Raw genomic sequence first — 17,855 nt, forward strand, 5'->3', positions numbered from 1 at the left:
AAACAAACTGTCTGTAAACTCCAACACGAAAGCAGAGAAAGACACAGCAGAGCAGGCGCCATCGCAAGTCTGAAGAAATGCAGGCCATGGAAAATCAAACCGCTGATCTCAAGTTTTAAAAGGACCAATCAGCAGGCCATCATCAGATCTGTCTGACAGGTCGCTGTCGTGATCAGATGTGGAGCTGTGATCAATAAATATGAGAATCTGAGCGGAGTTAGTCCAGTTTGAACAGTAAAATCTGGCCTGGTTCATGTTTCTGTGCTGGTTTATCTTCTGGGTTTAATCATAAGCAGTTTGTTCATCTCTCACAGCAGAGTCTATGTCAGGCAGTGCAAAGGTCAGAGGTCACGCAGGCCTGTCGGTGACCCGGAGACCAGCGGTCCTGAGAGCGAGCTGAAGAGGATCACATGGATCCGTCAAACACAGGGGATGAAAGCATGTGATGGGATGAAAGTTTAAAGAGTGTGTGGGCGAGCTGCAGCTGATTGGCTGAAACAGTTCACACGTCGGCACTCAGGTCGTCTTTGAGGTCTGATGACGGAGCTGCGACCACAGGAAGCTGCTGGCTTTCATCCTCAGGAGGGTTCAGACTTCCAGCTCACTGACGAGGAAACCTTTTCAACGTCCACAACGTCCACTGATGACGCAGCACAGCTAACGTTAGCTAGCCCTTAAACTGTAAACGCATTAGCAAACACTGCTAACACCGAAGCCACCAACCAACTAGCTAACACATAAACACTTGTAGCAGCTCAGGCTGGGAATCCAGAACCAGAACCACTGAGAACCGGGTCCAAACCGTCCAATTAATCCAAATCAAATGCCATGAGTTCATCAAGTCCTTTCACTTCACTGATTGCAGGTTTCGGTTAGCGTCCAGCTGATAATACAAGGAACAGGAGCACATTTGTCCTGTGTCACATTAACAGAGGAGAAATCTGAAGGAACAAAGACATCAGGGATGAAAACTGTGACAGATTACTGTGCAGCAGAGACAGATAAAATGAAGCTCTGGAGGAAGTGAAACATGATTCATCATGTGTGAAAGTTGCTGAGAAAATCCCTTGTTTTGCTGCCAAGAAGTTGTTCTGACTAACCAGCATGGCAGCAGCCAACGGTGAAGCTGTGATGTGACTTCTGACGCTGCCAGCTGACTAAAGGTGGCAACGGAGGCGCCGCCAAGGACGAGCTGCAGCCCTCCGTCCAAAAACACCCACCGCACGTCAAAAAGACGGAGAAGTAAACTTAGAGATGCGTCTGAAAGTGAAACAAAGCTCAGCGCCGCTGCCGCGCTGAGAGGAAGCGGCAGACTGCAGGAAACACGGCGAACGCAGCGCTCGCCAAGGTCGCACGCACACGCAGGTGCACGCCACAAAATGGATGTCAGTCAGACGTGAACTTCAACACGAGACGAGTGACACGAAGCACAAAGGCACAACACACACACACACACACACACACACACACACACACACACACACACACACACACACACACACACACACACACACACACACACACACGCAGAGTCTCCAGCAGCTGAGGGATTCATTCAGCCTCTGAAAACTGACAGGCTGATAGAGAGAGCTGATAAATGACACTGCAGAGAGAGAGAGAGAGAGAGAGAGAGAGAGAGAGACGGGCCTATAGAGAGAGATACTATATGTATGTATATGGTGGGTGTGTGTGTGTGTGTGTGTGTGTGTGTGTGAGACAGAGGTATAGATACGTGAGAGCAGACTGAAGACCGGGAGAAAAAAATGGACATAATTAGTCTCTGAGAAGCTCGTGTTGCTCCTGCTCGTATTGAATCTGTTCAGTGGTGCTGAGAACAAACAGCAGGACGACTTAACTTAAACTTAACTTAAAGCCTTTCCACCCAAAAAAACACTGAAAACTGAATGAAACGAAGATCCGCATCAGAGCCGTGAAGATGAGGCCGATCACAGCGATCGAGGATCAGCTTGAACATGGCCTCTGCTGTGAAACGGTTCAGCTGGACACATTAAAGGAAACATCCACGTCAACAGGTCCTGGACCAGCACGACCGGTCCACGACCCCGAGACCCTGCTCCCTGATCTGATCCAGGAACGGCTCCCTGAGACCGTGACGAGCCACTTCACTGAAAACTGGTTTTGGTGCATTTGAGATGTTTGCGCTGATGGTTACGCTCCAGTCAGAGAAAAGATTCTTCCACCGCTGGACGCCAAACAAAGATGGCGGATGGCTAAAGAGGCGGGTCAGCCGCGGCTGTCCAGCTGAGCGGCGGTCGCGAGTTTGTCTCTGTCAGAGAAAAGCTGCTTGTGATATCAGTGATGGAGCAGCACGTCATGTGATCAATGGCCTTTTATTAACACCAAACATGAAGAAAGTAAGAGTGTATCAACACGCACACATACACACACACACACGCGCACACATACACACACACGCGCGTACACACACACACACATACTCACACACGTTGTGTTTTTAATCTCTTGTGGGGACGCACGCACACACACACTCTCAAAGGAAGCTATTTTCGAGCTGTCGTGGTTCCCACAGAGAACACATGCCACCATGATCACGACTGTGTGTGTGTGTGTGTGTGTGTGTGTGTGTGTGTGTGCGTGCGTGTGTGTGTCTGTGTGTGTGCGTGCGTGTGTGTGCGTGACGGAGTGTTTGAGGACCTCGCAGAGGAACAGGTGGCGTCTCTCCCTTGCGCTCTCTCTCTCTCTCTCTCCCTGCAGGAGTGTCAGTGTCACTCGCCCCCTCCCATCAGAGGGAGTCCCTCTCTGGCACGATGACCACTTCCTGTGGCTCACACCTCTCTTCCTGTTCACGACATCGCTCGCCCACCAACACGGACAGTTACACAACTTCCGACACCCATCTCTCCCTCTCTCTCCTTCTCTCTCTCCCTCCCTCCCTCTCTGTTTCTCTCTCTCTCTCTCCCTCCCTCTCCTTCTCCCTCTGTCCCTCCCTCTCTCTCTCTCTGTTTCTCTCTCTCTCCCTCCCTCTCCTTCTCCCTCCCTCTCTCTCTCTCTGTTTCTCTCTCTCTCCCTCCCTCTCCCCCCCCTTCCCTCCCTCCCCCTCTCTCTGTGATGGACGAGCGCTGACTGAAGGTTGCTCTCAGTAAAAATAACCTTCTCTCACGCCTCAGGAGGAAACTCTGAGCCTCCTCAGCGCCTCTCAGGATGTGACACACTCGACGTCTGTGGTCATTCTGGCATCTCAAAGTGTGAGCGAGCAGCTGAAACTCAGCAGATCTTTGTGAATTGTTTCTTTTTCGGTCACCTGTTATCAAACTTCCTGATTAGCCTCCAACTGTTCAGCTGCGAGTCTCCCAAACTTCCCCCGTCGTTTCATGTCGTGCTCGCTGTTCATTCGGGGTCTTTTTTCACGTTTCAACATGGCTCATTTTCAGGCATCAGGACGTCTGAGCTTGAAACACGCCAACGACAAAGAGCTCACGGCTTCAGGACACGTGTGAGACGACACAATCAGGGTCAGTTGGTGACATGGGACGGTGGACGACTGACCTGCAGCCAGTCTGACCTCTGAGACATGAAGTGAGACCTGGAGAACGACGCTTGGAGACAACAACTGCAGCAGGACGCCCCAAAGACAGGCGGTCGGTACTCTGTCTACAGTACTACAGTACTGCAGTACTCGGGGTACTGCGGGACCTTCTGACGGCGTGCGTGTCGGCGTGTTTAATGAGCTTCGTTTCAGTTTCCTGTTGTGAAGAAAACTGCTGTGAGCTGATATTTTCAAATCAGGCCTGACGTGTTGTATATACGACGTGTCCGCAGTCATAAAGCAGGACAGCTGCACTATGTATGCATGAGAGAGTGTGTGTGTGTGTGTGTGTGTGCGTGTGCGTGTGTGTGTGTGTGTGTGTGTGTGTGCCTCCACACACACACGCACACACACGTGATAAGTTGGCCTGCAGGGCGGCCGAGCTGCAGCAGGATTTATGGGAGCTGTAGTCAAGCTGATTGGCTGATCCTGTGGCGTGTATTTAAAACAGCGTGTCCTGGAACGACCCCACATCCATCTTCGCTCCCCGCACCTCCTCATCCTCCCGGAGTACCCCTCCTTCCTCCTGCAGTCTCTTCAAACTGCCATAAACTCGGCGTCCTGCTCTCTAAATCTGCCTCGCTGCTCCTCCTCGCTCCTCGTGCCCTCTCCTCCTATCCTCGCCCTCCATGCTTCCTTCCTTGCTCCCTTTTCTCCTCACCACCTCTCCTTTGTTACTTCCTGTTCCTGTTTGTTCCTCAGTCCTCCATCTTGACCTCTTTCACTGCTTTTCCCTCCAAAAGTAACTCAGTACATTTAGTCAAGTACAACTCTGACACACTTGTACTTGTACTTGTAGTGTTTCCCTTGTATGCTACGTCATACTTCTTACTACAGAACTTTTTACTCTGCTGCATTTCTGAAACAGCTTTTGTACATTTTTCAGTCTCTGCTTGAGTTCATTAATGAGTCTGTAGTTAAATGTTAATTAAAACTGGTGTTTTTCCTTTTACAGACCAAACGACTGGAGAAAATAATCTACACAAACAGAAAATGAAAATAATCAGCAGTCGCACTCCTGCTCTTCAGATTAAGATCTTTTGTGAAAAAATGATTTGAAATGAATAAATAACAATCCGACATTTCCCAAAAACTGAAAACATCAGAGAAAAGTCAAACTGAAAACACGTCTGTGTATCACAACTCTGTTTCTTCTTCTTCTTTCCATCAAGCATCTGACGCCCCCTCAGACTGAGCTGGTGACCCTGAGAAGGGGCCCGACCCTTACGTTGGGCCCCACAGGTCTAAACTAGCCAACAGCAGCTCCAACAGTAACATGCTGCTTTAATACTTCTGTACTCACACTTAATGAAGGACTTGTACTTGTACTTGTGTATTGGTACTTGTACTTCTTGCAGCACTGCCTTTCCTCCCCTCTGGACCCTCTGCTCTCCCTCCTGGATTCTCCTCCTCTCCCATCACTACCCCCCTCCTCTCACCCCTTTTGTACATACAGTATGTCTTGCCAATTTGCTCCTTGCTCCCCCCCGCCCCCCCATAATAAAGCCATAGCTGTGGATGTTATGCTCCAGGAAGCAGGCAGCGTCTTGACAAGCAGCATTAGATCAAACCTGCACAGGCAGCCTGTAAAAGTAATAAAAGAAGAGTTTTAAGATACAGAGGAGGAGAGGAGAGAGAGAGAGGAGAGGAGAGGAGAGGAGAGGAGAGGAGAGGAGAGGAGAGGAGAGGAGAGAGAGGGGAGAGGAGGGGAGAGGAGAGGAGAGGAGAGGAGAGGAGAGGAGAGGAGAGGAGAGAGAGAGAGAGGGGAGAGGAGAGACAGGAGAGGAGAGAGAGGAGAGGAGAGGAGAGGAGAGGAGAGGAGAGGAGAGGAGAGGAGAGGAGAGGAGAGGAGAGAGAGAGAGGGGAGAGGAGAGGAGAGGAGAGGAGAGGAGAGGAGAGGAGAGGAGAGGAGAGGAGAGGAGAGAGAGAAGAGAAGAGAAGAGAAGAGAAGAGGAGAGGAGAGGAGAGGAGAGGAGAGGAGAGGAGAGGAGAGACAGGAGAGGAGAGAGAGAGAGGGGAGAGGAGAGGAGAGGAGAGGAGAGAGAGAGAGGGGAGAGGAGAGGAGAGGAGAGGAGAGGAGAGGAGAGGAGAGGAGAGGAAGAAAGAGAGGAGAGGAGAGGAGAGGAGAGGAGAGGAGAGGAGAGGAGAGGAGAGGAGAGAGAGAGAGAGGAGAGGAGAGGAGGAGTGTTTGACATGATGAAGGAGGGAAATTTTATGGTCGGAGGAGAAAAGTGCCGAGGCTGCAGCTCTCTGCCACCCAGCAGCTCCGCTCATACACCCAATTTGTTTCCCTTCACTGTGTCACACACCACACACACACCACACACACACATCCAGACCACACATACTGTACATGCAACACACACGTGCATGCACAGACAGTACACGAAACACACACAGATACACAGGAGGAGAGGCAAATCACACACACAATATTGTCACACACACACACACACACACACACACACACACCTCGAACAGGAAACGCTTCTCACACCGCAGTCTTACGTCATGAACTCAGACGGGACGTCATGCTGGTGAGTCACTTCCTGTATCAGTGTCGCATGGGTGTCCCCGCTGCCCCGCCCCTTTCAGAGACCAGCGGCAGGTCCTGAGTCTAAAGCCTGCTGTCTTTTCTCTTTATGCTCTAATCCTGAGCACTGATTGGCTGGAGCCTCCAACAGATCAGGAAATATTCCACATGTTTCTGTCAAACTGTCCAAAAATGAATGTTCATTGAGGAACGTTTCAGTTTGACGGACATTAGAGGTGTCCATGGCAGCGTCTCTATGAGACAGCATAAACCTGCATCATTCACCTGTCTGAGTTTCTTTGTCCCACCGGTTTATTGGTTACGGCTCATTATCATTTCAGCTCAGGACCGTCAGGAAGCTCTTTGTCATCGCGGATGTCGAGTGAAGTCCCAGCAGCAGCGCTGAGCTTCTTTAAGAGCACGAGCGGGCCGTCCGCTCATCGATCGCTTCGAGCCGTTGTCCTGAGGGACGGCGAGGGCTGATCTGAATCAATCACCCTCTGCTGTGACCGCACGGCAGCATCTCAAACATCGCTTTTTCCTCCTCCGATCTGTCAGATTCAGCACACGGCGGCTTCAGGGACGAGCAGGAATATGCACACTGTGCAGAACACGAAGTTAACTTTGGACGTCGCTGTGCTCTGATGTCCTGAGGACAGCCTCTTCAGCGTCAGGGGACGTGTTTGAGAATAAGATCCTTGTTTCAGTCAGTCAGTCAACGCATCACTGGGAAGAACATGTTAACATCACCGAAGTCAGTCAGTGAACGCATCGCTGTGGAGAACATGCCAACATCACTGATTGGATCTGACCGAGAACCAACGCCGCTGTGGCAGCTAATCACAAGGTAGCCACGCCTAGCTCAATGCACACCTGCTGCATCACCTGTTTTACTGTAAACGGGATCATCGTTTACAAAATGAGCATCACGCCGTACTGAAGAAGACTTGAAATGAGAGATTCAGACTATAAACTCACTGACGGAATAAATCAAGTGAGAAGCTGCTCAGTTTCTCATAAGCTTCCATACAATCTGGCTTCTATCTGCAACCAGCGGAGTCGCCTCCTGCTGGCCAGTAGAAAGAATGCAGGTTTAAGGCTTCAGTTTTCAGACCCTGAAGCTCTGTCCACTCCTTCAGCAGTCTAAGGTTCAGAGCCAGGACCGCTATCGTAGCTTAGCTTATTTTAGCTTAGCTTAGCTTCAGCTAATGCAGCAGCGTCAGTGGAGAGTGACAGAAGATGTGAGTGGGTGAAGTCACTCTGCTGAACGCTGTAAAGTATCTGATTCCTCATGCATCACGAGCGCCATGACGGTTTTCAGCAGGACGTAACCGACCGCGACACGACAGATTCGCTGTTCAACGCCTCTGCTGTGAAGGTCCTGTGAGGAACCTGTGGAGCATCTTCTGACGCTGCTGCTTAGAAAGCAAAGAGCCGCAGGATGCGAAATCTAATTGGAATTGAAGGAGTTCGCACTATTGATGTTTCCATCCTCAAAATGTTAAAGTATTCAGGGGGAGACGCTCCATCAACAACTCAATTCAGCAGGATTCAGAGTTTATTTTCACGCTGGTGTGTTTGTGAAGCTTGTTTCATTTTTGTTCTCGGTAAAAATCAAGTGAATCTGACTGGAGCCGCACCTCTAAAGGAAGCACTGCTGAGGACCTTTGGCTGCACAGAGACTACCTGTACACCTGTTAACTACCACTGCTGGGAGGGTGTGTGTGTGTGTGTGTGTGTGTGAGGGAGAGAGACACACAGACAGACAGAGAGAGAGAGAGGAAGTGTGTAGGAGTGTGAATCCTGGCTGCAGCACAGTAAACATATGCTCAAGAGACGCTGGAGAGAGTGCAAATTGGAAATTGAAATTATGCCTCAAACACACACACACATGCACAAGAACAAGAACACAAACACACACACACACTCGGGTTTTTTTGGCTAACTTTGCAGCTTTGCAATTCATATTTTCGGAGTTTGGGGATTTGACAGGAGCAGACGTCTCATTTCTCGCCGTTTAGCTGTCACCCACACACGGCGCCGTCCTCCGGGCGCGGCGGCGGTCGGGACTCCTCTGATGATGATTACACAATACTGGAAAGACAGCGAAGGCGACGCATTTCAGCTCTTTTACAACATCTGCTGAAGACAGACAAAGTGTTGGTATGAAAATGCTAAATGACTGGTGGGAAGAAATGAGGGACTGATAAGACGGAGACTGAATCGCTCTCTGAACTCTTCACACAGTTAAATATTTCATCACTGATCAGCCTCGTTTTTGTCGAGCTATCGATTTGGATCAACAGCGTCGGTGCAGTAACACATCTAAAACTTACATATTACAGAGAAGTTAATGAATATTTCAGCTGAAGTTCTTCTGGCTCACTGCAGAGACTGAGTGAAGGACAATTTACTCTGCATAAAAATTTATATTTTCCCACTGATGACACTTCCTTATGAGCCTCAGAGCTGGTGAAGGTTTTGGGGTTCCTCAGGGAACCTGATCGGGGCCCTTAGCAGATTCTTCTCTCCTTCATTAAATGGACATTTTCCAGATGTTTTCTGCATCATTTTGGTCACATTTCCCCAAAATCCATCCTGCTCTGCACAGGATGAGTTTGTGCCAGGATGCAGCTCGTTTGGGGTTTCATCGTTTTCAAGGACGTTTCTGTGAGGCGACAAAGCTTCAGCCTGCACATCCACCAGAACACCACAGAATGGTTTCTTTATTAAGCAGGCAGCAAATATTTACTGGTTCCAGCTTCTCAAATGTGAGCCCTTACTGGTTTTCTTAATCTCGTATGACAGTAAAATGGAAGAGCTTCAAGGTTTTGCCTGTCCGTTAGACTAAAGGGCACCATTTCATTATTTCAGGGGCCAATCCATTTTTCCATTAATCAAAGAAATAACTTCCAGATCAATCAATCAATAATGAAAAGAAACGCTGTAATAACATCGCCAGGAAATGGCGAGTGAGAAGCATAAATGGACTTTATTGTGATGTCATGTCTAACTTTAACATTTCCTAAACTTTCAGAGGCGTTTCTGAAGCACAAATGTTTATTTTTGACGATAGCCTCAATCTGCTAAACATCACTTTGAGTAAGACCTCGAAGAAACGCTGCTAAAAACAGCCTTTAGGACGCCTCTTCAGCTCAAGAACAAAGCGCTCGTGCCCGAAAATAGTTAAGAGAAAACACGATGAGGTACAACATCGAAAGCTTTGCCCTTCAACATGAAATCAAAAGCTTGTTTCATGTGCAGCTGTTTCAAAATGTGTAAAATACGCTGCAAATAGTGTTCGCGCTCTCCGCTGCTCCAGGTGATCACCAAAGAAGCCCAGGAGTTTCATAAGGAGCAGGTTGGTTTGAGGAAGCAGGTTCACAGAGTTATCCTTTAACACTCGAGCCGGCCGTTAATAAAGAGACGACTCTTCGCTGGAAACTGCCACCGCTGTACAGACAGAGAGATGAAAGGGGATGGAGGAAACGGGCGAAGCCAGCGGCTGGCAGGTGCTCGTCGGCCCGCGGAGTCGTGTTGAAAAGTAATTGTTGGCGGCGTGAGGATGAAAGCTGACCTGTAGGTCTGCAGCCTGACTGGCTCGCACATCCTCTGCGTGTCTGCATGATCGCACCTTCAAATCTTCCCTCCTCACGCCTCTTTGTCCCTTTCTCACCTGGAAATATGTTCTCGTCCAGCCACGGCGAAGCAAAGCTGGACTTCCTGTTCTAATCCTCCACGACTTTCTTTGTCTTGTGCTGCCAAAGTTTGGAGAGACGCTCAGATGACAGTTTAATGAAGGAAGAAAGACACAAGTTCAAAGAGTTCAGGCAGGAAATCCTCGTGGAAACCCACAGCCTGCTTCATGCAGGCTTTATTTCTCTGGGGGAGGTGGGCAATTTTAATATCACATGCTCGGTCAGTGCTATCAATCCTGCATGTGTGCGATTTTACACCCCCTGCCCTCGTTCTCATTAAAGCTCCTGCTGTTTTCCAGCACTCTCTCCGGTCATCCCTTAATGTTTTTAAGTGCATTTTCAGTTTCTGCTCGTAGATCTGCATGTTTTCAGGTGAAGCAGAGCAGATGGAGCTCGAACAGCTGCTTCATGGAGGATCAGCAGATCAGAGCTGACCCAGCAGGTTCGAGTGGATCGCTGTCGGCTACAATGAAGCCGACCGAAACGTGATCCCTGAAGGTTTTGTCCACATCGAGCTGCAGCTTTGCACCACGTGAGGGTGGAAATCAGAGAGCGTTCATGTGAGGAATCATCTGGCTGCATCGGCGAGCGACTGTGAGGGCGCAAAAATGCACAGATTAGCCGTCATGCTAGTTATCGTTAGCGAAGCTCTGCGTACAGAAGAATCATGTAGCTTAGCAGCTTCCCGCTAACCGGAGTGTTTGTGTGTGTTTCTCTTGTCTCATCACATCACAGCATCTGTCATTTCTAATATCAATAATTTAAGCTGTTAAACGTGATAGTTTGGACTCCTGGCCTTCAGTGGTTCAGTGGTTAAGAGTTCAGCAGTTAATCCATGTTTCACTCATGAAGCTTCAGTGATCAGCACGACGACTGCAAAGTCCTTTTACTGTCAGGAACAAACAGACGCAGAAAAATAAGAGCTGCAATAAACCTGAACTATGCTTTAACTGTAGACGTTTTTGGACAAAACAACACAATCACTCACACAGACACACAGTTAATATTTACATCCAGGGCACATTAGCAGCCCATCGTAAAACATAAGCTCCATCAGAGCACAGCCACGAGAGCGATAAGGCGAGCGCGGCAGCAGAGCGCCGCCGCACAGCAGATCTCTGCCTCCTTTATATTTCCCCGTGATCTTCTGTCAGCTCCTCGGAGGAGCCGGCACACTCCGCTGCCTCCTTATTAGCAGCTGAATGTTTCCACCGGCCCAGATGAAGACGGGAGGCTGAGCAGGGGCGCTAACGTTCACAGGATTCAGACGCCGCAGTGAGAAGACAGAAAGAGGAAAAATGCTACTTTACTGTTTAAAACCTGCTCTGTGCTGCCCCCCCAACCCCCACCCTGCAAGACGCTGCTAAAAGGACGACCAAAGAGACGCCTCGTGTTCAGTGAGAGCTGCTGACGATAATAAACAGTTTTTCACCGGACTCATCCTTTAAATTTACGTATGAAATGCTTCTGTTCATGTGTGCGTGAGGATGAGTCTAACAGGATTTAACAGGGTGTGAGGACTCGCTTTGCATTTTTTGGTCTTTGGGTTTCTCAGTTTGAAAGAAGACTTTTAAATACTGACAGCTAAGTTCCTGAAAACGATCTGGCACATGATGAGCTGCAGCCTCCTACTTCACTCATTAGCATGTTTGTTGAAACGACAGGATGAGTTCGCAGATCCAGTTTGGAAATCCACTTAAGATTTCAGAAACATTTGGATGTGAGTCTGTGACGGGAGTCCAGGAAGCGTTTCGGATGTTACATAATAGACCAGCTCGCCATGAACTCTGTGTGTACGTGTGTGTGTGTGTGTGTGTGTGTGTGTGTGTGTGTGTGTGTGTGTGTACGTGTGTGTGTGTGTGTGTGTGTGTGTATGGTCTGGTGGACTCAGCAGGTTCAGGAAGGGCTTTCTAGAACAGATGGAGGACACAAACACACACACACATGCAAAGGCATGCACACACACACAAATACATGCACACACTAACACATGCACACTAACACATGCACACACAGTGGAAAGGCTGTGCATGCTAACTCACGCCAGAGAAATCAATTTGACATCCTGGGTGATATTTGGACAGCAAAGGACTACATTATCACTCACTCACACACACACACACACACACACACACACACACACACACACACACACACACACACACACACACACACACACACACACACACACACACACACACACACACACACACACACACACACACACACACACACACGCAGTATGATGGCCTACTGCATCCTCTGCATCTCCCTGCAGTTCCAAACAATTAGCGCAGCAGCTAATTTGACTTCACTTACAGCATAACTAATGCTAGCACTCCCTGTCGCTAACACAGTTAGCATGCTAGGCCAGGTCCAGCTGGCTTCTTCGGCCTGTGTGGGACTGAAAGGGAAGCAGAGGCTGCGAGAGGAAACAATAAATTGACGTTAACCTTGACCACATCCTCCAAAGCTCTGAACAAAGCTTTCAAAGCCAACTGAGACCCAAACACACACATAATGCTCGACTAGCCACCACAGCCGAGAAGCTAACAATCAAATGCTGTCAGAGGTATCAAAAGATACTGAAGACGCAGAGCAGAGCCTGGTTTTTCAGAATGAAGTCAGCATTTAGAAAAACAGGCAAAAGTTCCAAAATAAAACAGTTCAATGAGACGTTTGACACAAGCTCTACACTCAGATTAGTCCTGCATCAAAAACACAGCGCAGGCGTCGTTCCTGATCCTCGACGCCTCCAGCCGACCTGCAAACAGCTCATGTTGTTAGCGGCGCTCCGTCATTAACAGAGGCCAGGCAGGCGGCTCTCTCTCCGCTAATGTGGTTAGCGCCGTACACCAGGGGTCCGACCTCATTTACAGCTCCGCCAAGAACACCAGGCAAAGGTGATTAAGGTTCCACAGAAGATAATCGGCCTTCTGGGAAACGTAGTTCAGAGTCAGAGGCCTGAAGTTTATCTACGTGACAGATTTTATCAGCGTGGAGGCGGAGAGAGGACGAATAATGAAGGGATGGAGACCGAAGGGAGGAAGGAGCAACACGTCTGCTGCTCTGCTGTTAAATCCAAAGCTAAACGAGGAGAGTGATGACGTCCGGACCAAAACACACACCTGCTGCTAAAGTGTGTGTGCTCCAGTCTGCCCATGCAGCAGATGGTACGGCCAGCCAGTGGGATCAATCGTCATTTGGAGTGGACGGGCTTTGCTGCTAACGAAAACATTCCTCATCACCGCTCCGTCCGACCTCGTTTAAGCTCCTCCTTTAACGGATCAAACAGGAAACTGTGTGTTTACGACGAAGCGAAAGCAGCAGACATCTGTGAACGAGTGCGCGGCCTTTTCCTGCTCTGCGACCTCGATTTTCACCGTCCAATCAGACCTTAAGCTGCTCCACAGTGACCGGGAACATGTGTGTGGTGTTCAGCTTAGAAATCTAAGATGATCCGAATCAGTATGAGGAGCAAAGCTTGTGGCCAAAAGTATGCGGACACGCACGTTAGTGTTCGTTTTTCGTGGTTTGTGGTCGTGGTCAGTGACTACTGCGTCTGCCTGGAATAGCGACTACTACTACTACTACTACTCCTACTACTACGTTACTGCAAGGGCCTTCTTTTGCGACAAACTCAGATACATTGTGCGTAATCATTTACAAACAACGATTAGCTTTCCGGAGTGAGAGGAAGTACTTGCGTTGCCTAGCAACGGTGAATTGCTCGCACTTGTTGATGACGTATACCTGAGCTCCGCCGCCTCCGCTCAGCGCCTCTGCGCCCTACCTGGCGGTGAGCGAAGAGCAAATTTCTTATCATGTGAAGGCCCCTTCAGTCTGAGGAATGAGCTCTGATTCACTAATTTAATCCCAGCTGGGTTTTAGTGTGTTATTATTTCAATTAAACACTAATGAATTCAGAATCAGTCGCTGCTGAAAAAATTCATGACTTTGTTCTTTAGATTCAAGATTCAAGATTCAAGATTCAAGAAGCTTTATTTATCCCGAGGGAAACTGCTGTGCAGCAGTTGCGATACAAAGTGGAGAAGTAGTACGAGTAAGAGGATAGATAAAACACACAACTAAATGCAACAAAGTGCAGGCACAATTAGAATAATATAGCATGAATAAGGTGAAGAGTAACGGAGTAACTAAACACACTAAAATGCAACACTGAATGCAACAAAAGACAGTTAACGTAGGTATATATAATATACAACCATACGCACTGTGACGGTAGCTGCATGAATTGAAATATAAACTGAAATATGAAAATTGAATATAAATGAAATATAACAAGTACAGTCTAAAATAACAAGTAGTCTAAACACAGTAGAATAACATTAAGTGATGAAGTGATGTGATGAGCAAGAATTAAAGTGAGTGAGTGAATTGGTAATTAATTGGTAGATCAACAGCCTAACCTGAACTCTGATTGGTGGAGCTGACAGCACGGGCAGACTAACCTAGCAGGAAGCCGCATCCGTCATTCTGTGCATCGTGTGCGGCATTTCTACACTCGTTTTCAGAGAAAAAAAAAGTCTCAACTTGTTTCTGCTGCCCCCAAGTGGCCAAAAAAAATCTGTCAGGTTAAACTGTGCTCCAATCTATGTGTTAAAAATAACAACTCCAATTAGTTTTCTTCACAGAAATGAAAGAAAAGCTGAGATTTCAACCTTCTGTATGATTTATTCTTAAAATCAAAAGGCCTCGCGACCCCCCCATGAAGCTTTGGTGACCTCTAGCAGGGGTCGGGACCCCCAGCTTGGGAACCAGTGGACTGTGTGGTCATTTTTGAGCTTCAGAATTTTATTTTCTTCACATCACATGATCCTAAAAGCTCGTCCTGAACTGACAGAAAACCTGCTGCTGACAAACACATCTGCTCACCTGTCCACTGTCCACCTGTGGGGACGCGCAGACATTTATCAGGAGGTTTAAAGTCAAACGCGAGGCTGTGGCCGCAACGCGGTGACATTCAGAGGTGACGTCTCCCTGGCTGAAGCCCACAGCCGAGTGTAAGTACAGGTGAAGGCAGAAGGAAGCTCCTCTGTTATTAATGAAAGTTAATGAAGGCCGCAGCTCTGATCTCCTCCACCCTGCATGGCAGAGGGGTGGAGGAAGACGGGCAGCTGGGTTCATTTAGACTACAGGTGGACATCCAGTGCCAAGACGCTTTCTCTATGTGTGTCTCATTAGAAAATCAAGGAGGTTTCCTGATTAGACGGACGGCTGAGCTTCAGCCCACGTGCCGCTGAGCAAACGTATCGTGCAGATGTGAGGTCCCTGAGCGACTGATCGACTAGTCGATTACACACCAGAAATACTGATTATCATTTTATGAATGGACACATTAAAGTCTACTAACTGCTGAAGTCCGACATATGTCAGTCTCTCCGGTCAGGACGTCCGGTGGAAATGGTTCCAGAGTTAGATTAGAAAATAGTCCGTCTCTGCAGGCCGCTTTTGCTGCTTCTCTGATGTCCGACTTCTCTCTTGTTCCGCTCCGACAGTTTATTTGAACCGATCCAGAGCTGGTGATGATTGTTGGAGCAGTGAAAGATGAACCGAGGAGGTTTCGGTGGGTTTATTCTGCTTCTGTCAGTGTGATTGAACTGTTGATAAAATCGCCATTTTTGTGAATGGAGTTTGGTGGCTTTGGCGGGAGCGATGTGACGGCTGTTTCTGGTTAAACAAACAGGATCTTACTCTTAAACAAACAGGTCATCTGTGCAGGGATCATCTCCATCATGCCGTCAGACCCTTAGAAGAACAATCTGAGCCAGAGAGACTCTTGGTGGACGTCCACTGACAGTGTGGAGGGATCACATCACAGCTGTTTTCCGGCTGCTGGCTGCAGCGCTCTGCATCCGTCACTTGGATCTCCTGTTGGTGCAGGACACTCTGAGCGGTTTCCTACTTTCAGACTAGTCTAACTTTAAACTTCCGTGTAGTCATTATGGAGATTAGTCGTGAGGAACATCCCTGCGCAGGATGCTAACTTTGTCGCCGTAAACATTATGAATCACCACAGATGTTCCTCCAGTCCAGTTGCTGTAGCCTTTGATTTGGACTTCCTCCGGCTTCTCTCCACCACATCAAAGCGTCGCCTCATTCCGACTACATTTGCATTTTGCTGCCAATTAAAGCAGAGGTCGGGTTTGTTTACATCTGCTGCTGACTTCAGGTTCCTCAGACCGAGCGTGACGTTAAACACCACACGCAGCTAAAACGGCGGAAGCCGTCGTGAACGTGTCCAAACACACAACTCTCATCGTTTGTTAGCCTGCTGATGTGTTTTGTCCTCATTATGAGTTTTGTCTTTTTGAAATGAACGTGATGAGTTCGCTAACGACGTGTTCTTTCCGTGTTTCTGCTCACGTAACACTGCATCTGCATGAAGCGAAGCATGATTCAGGTTTTATGGTCGTATTCGCTCGTAACACTCTGCACAGGTCTGAAGTCTGGTCTGGGTTAATTACTGGAAAACCTCAAATGTACAGCCTGCACTCGAGGAAAGGCTGCAAATGAGTTTTCTACGAGAGCGTGTGACAACAGGACTGCATCACAAGCTGCTGAACAGACGTCAAGAGGGAAAAGTTCAACAGCCAAAATATCCAGAGACATGTTTCTTGTCTAATCCTAACCTTAACCTCAGTCTTCACACTAAAATGTAATGCTTTACATTATGGGGACCTGCTTTTGTCCCCATAAGGAAGGTGAGTCCCCTCAGTGTGACTGTGTAAACAGATTTATGCCCCCACAACATAAGGAATATGCACACACACACACACACACCTGTCCACCTACCTCAGTCTGTGGGATGAATGGTGCAGTAGAGTTTGCTGGATGGGCGGAGGGTCGGGCGGATGGGTGGGTGGGTTCAAAGCGATCAGGTTCGGGTCACGGGCCGACGCGTCCCAGACGGATTCTTCCGCAGGTCTGAACACGGGAGGAAGCGATCGATGGAGGGATGTCGGGGCCTTGATCCTCCAGGCAGAAAGGAGACAGAAAACTCAATGTGCAGCTCGCAGCGGCGACTCAAAGCGAGAAACAAACTTATCAGACAAACTCACGCCGACACTTCGCCGACTTCCTGGAACTATTTCTCACCTCATCCACTGAGCTGTTCACCACTGATCTAAAGGTCTGACTTCACCCGCTGCCCACAGCTGGCTGCTTCTCCATCATCCAAAGTAAAGACTGCAATGAACTCTGGGTAAATTAAGACTTCAAAAACATGGCTGACTGAGCATTAGCGTCAAACTGTTAGCTCCCTTCACTCCACACTCACTAACTCTTTAGGTTTAAAATAATAACTGTGTAAGTCACATTAGGCTAATCAGAGACTGGAAGCAGCTAGCCATGCTAAGCTAACAGCTGCAGGCTGCAGCATATTCAGGTGGTGTCACCAGACGGCGGTCATGACTTCAGATTTGTGGTTCCAGGAGAGAATCATGAACGCCTCAGAGCTGAAGGACAAAAACACTTCTTCTTGTCCATTAAAATTCAGATTTCAGCTTCATTTCAACTCGTCTCGTTTGTCAGTTTGACAGCGTTTCAGGTTAGATTCCTGCGAGTCCTGCCGAGATTCAGATATGTCGGAAAAGACACGCAGTGTGTCGGATGGAGAGGAAGCAGATGTGAAACTGGACTGAGACCGGATGACAGTGTGTGAACGGTGAGACTGACAGCAGTCTGCTGATCTGCAGGAGACACACTGAAAGCCAGTCAGCTGGGACTGAAGGAAATCCTCCTCTATTGATCTGTCACTGCTGCAGAGACGTCCATCGCTCAGCTGGCTCAGGACACACACACACACACACACACACACACACACACACACACACACACACACACACACAGAGTGAAAAACACACTGAGACAGACACACACACACACACAAAGAGACACAGAGAGAGACACACAGAGACAGACAAACTGAGACACACAGAGAGACACACACACACACAGTCCACTTCTACACTTGTGAGGACCATCGTCTCTTCACAGTGGGACAGCAGCGTCCTCCAGTGATGACAGTCTTCGT

The 17,855-nt window shown here is 48.5% G+C and overlaps 1 protein-coding gene across 1 annotated transcript in view; it reads right to left on the minus strand.

The window, feature by feature from the left end:
* fars2 (phenylalanyl-tRNA synthetase 2, mitochondrial) overlaps window positions 1-17,855 on the minus strand; it is an 87,541-nt gene that overhangs the window by 66,421 nt on the left and 3,265 nt on the right. The window contains exon 2 of the mRNA XM_070986060.1: window positions 16,616-16,795. The gene's annotated coding sequence lies outside the window, so the exon portion shown is untranslated. The remainder of the gene's footprint in view (window positions 1-16,615; window positions 16,796-17,855) is intronic.

The sequence above is a fragment of the Chaetodon trifascialis genome, chromosome 18 (assembly GCF_039877785.1).
Source record: "Chaetodon trifascialis isolate fChaTrf1 chromosome 18, fChaTrf1.hap1, whole genome shotgun sequence".
NCBI classification, from domain to species: Eukaryota; Metazoa; Chordata; class Actinopteri; order Chaetodontiformes; family Chaetodontidae; genus Chaetodon; species Chaetodon trifascialis.